The 6,000-nt window shown below is 45.3% G+C and overlaps 1 protein-coding gene across 3 annotated transcripts in view; it reads right to left on the minus strand.

Annotated features, from left to right (window-relative positions):
- Positions 1–2,425, minus strand: part of RCBTB2 (RCC1 and BTB domain containing protein 2) — a 52,115-nt gene extending 49,690 nt beyond the window's left edge. For all 3 annotated transcript variants that reach the window (XM_014587904.2, XM_014587903.2, XM_006140430.3), the window contains exon 1: positions 2,368–2,425. The gene's annotated coding sequence lies outside the window, so the exon portion shown is untranslated. The remainder of the gene's footprint in view (positions 1–2,367) is intronic.
- Positions 2,426–6,000: the final 3,575 nt, after the last annotated feature.

Genomic DNA, 6,000 nt, shown 5'->3' on the forward strand with positions numbered 1-6,000 from the left:
AGTAGGACTTTACTTTGATGCAAAATATGTTGAAATATCTGCACAGTTTTTTCATAATATGTATTGGTCACAATCTTTATTTTTCTTTATTCATGATAGAGCACATATGTACACACACATACATGTGTGTGTGTCTGAGAGAGATGAGCACCCTCTACAGGGTCTGACCGCAATCCCTTCCTCTAGTCGTCTATCCCGTCAGATCTTGGGCATACACACCCAATGTGTTTTATGCCAACCTGGTTGGGTTTGAACCTCAGTTCCCATGCGGGATCCAGCTTCTCTCACACAGTGTGTCCTTAAAGACCCCTGTATTAAACCTGGTAGAGAACATTTTCCCCTAGAGAGAATATTTAATTCTAAAACTCAGTTCCCCAGGTAGAACATCACATTTGGTTTATCTTTCAGACTCACTGTAACCATACTATTAAAACTTCTAACCCACATTTGCATTCCCAATCCCCTTTCGCTGTTCTCCTTTTTCATAGTACTTATAATTTTCTAACACAATAATCAAATATGTTTATTGTTCTTCCCTGGAATGTAGGCTTGAGAGAGAAGGAATCTATGGCTCTTCTGTTCACTGATACATTCCAACCACCTCGGATGAAAACTTATAGAAAATAAATGTTTGCTGAATGAATGAATCCATGTTGAGAGTTCATCCAAAGTATCTATGGAGCAAGTTAAATTCCAAGGACTTCATTTATGCAGTTAAGAAATAGCTTACTGCCTGAGCTGCAGATTATGGGTCATACCCAAATACATACTATCAGTGAATAAGTGTTGTAAAGCCAAATAGAGCAGAATAAGAGGTTGGGGAGCCAGAGCAAAGGCTATTTTTGATGGGGTAGTTACCTCTACCAAGTGATGGCAATTGTTTCAAGACTTGGATGAAGTCCAGGGCTATGCAGATTTATGTGCCCTCTAAAAATAGGAGTTGAGCATGAAGAAATAGCAAATGCATAGGTCCCCTTGGAGAGTCTAATAGCAGCAATAGGTCAGCATAGTGTGAGTGGGGTATGTAAGAATTATCATTCCAGCAGCCTTATTTGCTACTTGATAACATGTATTTACTGCTCGGTGCCATAGGAAATAAAAGGCTTACATTCCACCTAGAGTACTGAGATGCTCCAAGCCTGAGTGGTTCTCTTCTGGCCCCTGAATGTATTAGCACATGGTATAAGATTGCAAGGCACATAGAAATGACAGTATCAAACCCTATTCATGATAGCTCCAGGCGTCACAAAACTCACTAAACTGAGTACCATGGCCGCTAAAGTGAAATGCCAAGAAGGGGCTCAGTACTGGGAAAGTGCAAAGCCAGGAGGCTCAATAAGAATTCTGTAGCGACTGTCACTTTCCAGTCTGGGGGGGACAGAGCAACGTTCCAAAGCACCGTTTATGAACTCAACCACTTTTATTCAGCTCTGAAAAAGATTTAAGTCGCCAAGCGAGGTACAAGGCAGCACTAAGACATGCATTACAGTACAGTTGCAGTATTTTATGTAATTCTGCAAAGAACGAAAGCAAAAAGTTTATTCGGGAACTCGCCTTCCAACTCAGGAAGTTCTTTCTCGGCCAGGGCGGAGCACTTGGAAAGTTTTCCAACGAGAAAACTTCTATTTCCGGGGCTGAGCAGAGCAGTGTCTTCCGCCTTAGGATGTATGGCTAATTGTCCCCATCCCTTCACAGCCGTTCCAAAGCAGCTCCGCCTAGTCTATCAAGCTCTCCGCGCCACGCCGCGACATCTGGACCAACAGTCGAAAGCAGAAACCATCACTGAATTGACGAGACCGTTCCGCATTAGGGAGATGGGGGAGCAGGACGAGAACCAAGGGTCGAGGCGACCGAAGTGAAAACACTGACAGAGCGGAGACTGGGGTGGGGAGGCAACTATGCGGCCGGAGCCTCCCGCCAGGACGCCGGGCGCCCTGGACTGGGAAGCCTAGCATATGGGCAGGCTCTAGATAGGCAATTCCCCAGGAGCGAGGTCACGCGCGACCCCTGCCAGCGGACCACCTCCTCCGCCCGCGGCCTGGCGGGGACTTAGGCTCACAGCGGCACGCCGAACCCCTGCCGACAGGCTGGCGCACGCGCAGCACAGTCTCGCCCCGCTGCCTGGGCGGGGGTATAGCTGCAGAGCCCAAAGTCTAGCCCCCGCTAGCGGAGTCGCGCATGCGCCGCCGCACATTTTCGGCCCACCGGCCTGGGCAAGAATGTAGCCCCAAAGCCCCGAGCCTAGCAAGTTTGCGCATGCGCAGCGACGCCTCGGCCAGCAGCTTGGGCGCCGCTCTTGCCCCCGGGGCGGCTCAGCAGTCACCGCTGCTACGAGCTGGGCCGCGGGGGCGGGGAGTCGTGGCTCACCTCGGGGGGTACCTGGGATCCGCCTGCTTCACGCTTGGCGCCCCGCCCTCGGGCTGCCACGCGTCCGCTCCGCCTCCTGGGTCGCCGTTACTGCTCGGTCGGGGGCCCAGCACCGCGGCAAGTTGGCGCCTCCCCCTGCAACTGCCCAGCCTTGGCGGGATGCGCTCGGGTGCCGGACAGAGAAGGGAAGGAAGGGGAGAGCAGACTCGGGGAGGGGGCCAGCGACAGCGCCTCGCCCCTCCTTCCCTGTCTCTGCCGCCCGCTGCCGCCCCCGCCTCTTTGTCGCCGACTCCCTCCTCCCCTCGGAGCGGACCCCTAGGACTGGACACTCAGTCTGCCGCCTGGCCCACCTCCGTCTTTCCCTGGGAATTCCCCTGTGGAACACCCTCACCTTTCCAGGGTTTTGATTCTCCAAATCTTGGGAATTTGCAGATGCCCCACGTGGACCCGTGGTAACCTTTTCAACAATCCCTTTTCCTAGCCAGTCTCAGCGTGACTTCTAGTGGTGGCCCCTCCATTTGTGAGCTCGGATAGCTTCACGCGGTTTCCCCATTTTTCACCCCATTGCTGTAGGTCCAAAGTCCGGTACCCTGCTCTGTAGTACAAATGCTGAAATAATGAGTGAGGTGAGCTTCTTGGAAGCCAAGGTCTTCCGGAACAGAAGGATCACTCTGTCAAGGGAGAGTGACCTCCTTTGATTAATTTGCATCAATCTTGTATCATACTGCACTTTTATTGGCCTTAGATTTTAGCAAAATGCATCATAACTTTGCAATGTGTAATAATTTCTTCCTCTTGACTGTACCTGCATTGAGTACATCTTGGTAAAATGCTGAACAATTCAATGTTATTAGTTATTCCCATGAAGTGAGCTGGTTGCTTTTATACTGGCTGTTAAGTGAGGACGCTGTTTAACCTTTAAATGATTTGCCAAAATGGAGTAACTGAGATTCCACTCCCAGAATGACCGTATCTGTCTTGTTTTATCTGGCTTTTGTCATTTCATTGGATAAAACATCATTCCTGAATTGTTGTCTATTATGAGAGCATAGCCCATTGAGCCCAGAAGGAGGCTAGTATATATTTGATATTGTATGATACAATCATCATTTATTCAATATTACAGGATACAAGCAGGGCAGAAGTTTTACATGGATGGTATTACCTAAAAGAAAATTTTCCTTGAAGCAATCAGTTACCCTTTGTCATAACATAGCCGTAAGTGAAGGGATAACTTGAAGTTTTAATTAAAAAGTGACAATCAGAAGGAAATCCTTTAGTAGTAGCTGTCTAAATATCTAAGGGAAATAGTGGCCAAACCAAGGAAAGCAGTCATTTGAGGTGGGGTTATCACTATACCTACCTTCCTTATACGACAATTGTTTGTGATATTTATATCTTAGTAGATTGTGAAAATCTTTTTTTTTTTTTGAGAGGTTTTTGCTATAGGGCACGTGCACTCGCCAGACAGAGAGAGACAGAGAGACAGAAAGCGAGAAATCACCCCCCAGAGGGGATGGCCACGCCATAATCCCTTCTCCTCCATTCTCCTCTTGGGATCTTGGGCACTCACGCACACGTGCCCAGCGTGAGTTTAAGCCACTGGGTCCGGTACTCGAACTGCAGTCGACTACATGGGAGTCCAGCGACATAGCCATTATGCTAACTGCTGGTCCCAATTGTGAAACTCTTGAGGACATAGATCATGTCATTGATTTTGGCATTGTTCTGCAAAATGCTTAATATTTGTGGAAGCAAATGATTTTACATCCCTTTGATTCCTCAAATATGCTTCCATACTGTATTTAGAAACCTAAATGTGAACAGAAATTGACATTCTGCTCTTACTTTGTTTAGTCTGAATAAACTGACTTCTTATGAATGTTTTTAATCCAAAAAGGCCTTAGTTCACCTTTTCTTTTTTTAAATATTTTATTTTATTTATTCATTCATTTATTTTTTAATTTGACCAGAGAGAGACAGAGATTGAGAGTGAGAGAGAGAGGAAGTGAGAAAGTAAGCCACCAGATTCAGGACTCAATGCTGGTTGGCCATGTGGGAGTGTCCAGCACCTTAACCACCACGCCACCTGCTGGTCCCAGTTCACCTTTTCTTATACCCTGATCAACTTTCTCCTTTGCCTGTGGCAAAGCAACCTAACACTGAGTCAGCATAAAAACCCAGTCCATGACTTATTTTTCTGTTTAAGAAAACACTTTTCCTCTGATCACCACTGAAGCTGAGCTGGTATTACTCATCATCAAACAAGTCAGAGCTCACTCAGCCTGGTGGCACAGGCATATGATGTGCAACGCTGGAAGCCGCACAGCTGGCCACAGGTTCAGATCCTGAGAAGATCTGAAACACACAGGTTGTACCATGCCCAAGATCCTGACTAACTGGAAGGCTACAGGATGGGGTCTATGGTATGACGAGACTGTTGAGGGTTTTTCTTTCTCTGCCTCTCTCTCCTTCCTGCTTGTACATATGTACAGAATGTACATATGTACATTCTGACAAAAGAAAGTTAAAAAATAAAGTTTAGAGCCGAGTCATTAAACATGAATTGTTTCTAATTCAGCACTCAAGATTCCTACCACTTCTGTCATTTTATCCAGACTTTTTTAGCATAAAGAGTAAGATTATAGACTATATAATAAAACTAATATTCAGTAATAATTTAACATATATATTGATAATAATGCATTCTTGATGATGGAATTACATTATTAAAAATGTTTAGAATCCCCCAAATAGACAGATGGGATTACATCAGATTAAGGAATTTCTGCACAGCAAACGACACTGTAATTAGTGTAAATTGACAGCCCTTGGAATGGGAGAGAATTTTTGTTAACTGTGCCTCAGATACAGGACTGATAACAAGAATATACGGGGAACTCGGGCAGCTTACCCGGAAGAAAATGATCAACACAGTTAAAAGATGGGAAAATGAATTGAGTAAACAACTCTCTAAGGAAGACACACGGACAGCCAAAAAGTGTATGAAAAAATGCTCAACATCCCTAATTGTAAAGGAGATGCAGATTGAAACCACAATGAGATACCACCTAACCCCAGTCAGAATGGCAAAGATTAAAAAAGCAAATAATGATAAGTGCTGGGGGGATGGGGTGAAAAGGGAACATTCCTACACTGTTGGCGGGAATATAAATTGGTCCTGCCACTGTGGAGAACAATATAAAGACCCTCAGATAGAACTACCATATGATCTAGCAATTCCACTCCTAGGTATCTACCCAAAGGACTGGAGAGCACTTATTTGGAAAAGTGTTTGCACATCTATATTCATTGCAGCCTTATTCATGATTGCTAAGACATGGAACCAACCCAAATGTCCCCAAACAGATGAATGGATTGAAAAATTGTGGCACATATACTCTGTGGAATACTATTCAACCATAAAAAGCAAGGCCCTGGAATTTGATAAAAAGTGGATGAATATGGAAGCTTTGTTGCTGGGTGAAGCAAGTCAGGCTATGAAAGAGAGACACTGTATGTCTCCACTTTTAATACATACAGACTGCACTCTATGGTAGAGACTGAAAGACTGGAGAACATAAAAGTATTAAAAATTGTAATGAATGCTATAGACAAATTGGAAAGAGGGTG

Source organism: Tupaia chinensis, unplaced genomic scaffold (assembly GCF_000334495.1).
Source record: "Tupaia chinensis unplaced genomic scaffold, TupChi_1.0 Scaffold000037_17, whole genome shotgun sequence".
Taxonomy (NCBI): Eukaryota; Metazoa; Chordata; class Mammalia; order Scandentia; family Tupaiidae; genus Tupaia; species Tupaia belangeri.